Source organism: Plectropomus leopardus, unplaced genomic scaffold (assembly GCF_008729295.1).
Source record: "Plectropomus leopardus isolate mb unplaced genomic scaffold, YSFRI_Pleo_2.0 unplaced_scaffold6004, whole genome shotgun sequence".
Taxonomy (NCBI): Eukaryota; Metazoa; Chordata; class Actinopteri; order Perciformes; family Serranidae; genus Plectropomus; species Plectropomus leopardus.
In genome coordinates, this window is record NW_024666009.1 from 1 (window position 1) to 810 (window position 810).

The 810-nt window shown below is 39.6% G+C and overlaps 1 long non-coding RNA gene across 1 annotated transcript; it reads right to left on the reverse strand.

Annotated features, from left to right (window-relative positions):
* Positions 1-81: 81 nt before the first annotated feature.
* LOC121939784 lies at positions 82-483 on the reverse strand. The gene is made up of 3 exons (XR_006105522.1): positions 447-483; positions 257-364; positions 82-168 (listed from the first exon to the last, which is right to left on the reverse strand). It is a non-coding gene; the product is annotated as an uncharacterized LOC121939784 (long non-coding RNA).
* Between the last annotated feature and the right edge of the window lie 327 nt (positions 484-810).

An 810-nucleotide genomic window follows, 5' to 3' on the forward strand; every position in this document is an offset into this window, starting at 1 on the left:
GAGGTAAATCAAGGTAAATACCTCCTGTTACAGGTGAATAGTGCGAAGCTATACAGGTCATGGTCTAAGTTATCTGTACATTCACTCACCTGAAAAATGGAGTCCAGGTCTGGTTGAGGCACATGGACACTTTGACTGCTGGGAACTTCTGAGCTCTGCTGATGAACTCTGTGAAGAAAAAGTGTCGTCTTAATAAATCCTAAAGGCAAAGGTGATTCCATGTTATGTTCCAGAGACCTTACAAATAAAGACTTACACACAGAGAGGCGTTCTTCTCTTCACCATCCTATAATTTTCTCGAAATGGGTTATTCTTCATGGACACACATTTGGGTGCCGCACGTTCTGCTCCCTGCTGGTCAATACTGATAAAAACAAAGTAGGACTGATATATGCGCATAATGCTTCATAAGACATGAGAGAAAAATGTTTGTTGAAAAACTTTACTTTTGGCCAGATTTGAAAAACCGAGGGAAAGAACGAGAGGCTTCACTCTTCTTGGACACATCGCTCAGCGCAGGATATTCTGCTCTCTGCAGCGTAAACCTGATATGACAAAATGATTGAGAGGTAAATCAGAATTAAACAGCAGGATTTTGAGTTATTAGTTCAAATTTCCCTCAAAGATGAAAAAATTGTTGAAAACAAACATCAACATACAGAGCAGATTTTTTTTAAAATGCAGACAGCGCAGTGAAACAAGATATTTACTGAGTCTCTGAAGGAAGTTTTCTTCTGAAATAAAGAGGAGGACTTATGGACTTTGTATTCTCAACAGGTACATAGCTGTGTCCAGGTTCAGTAGCGTCTG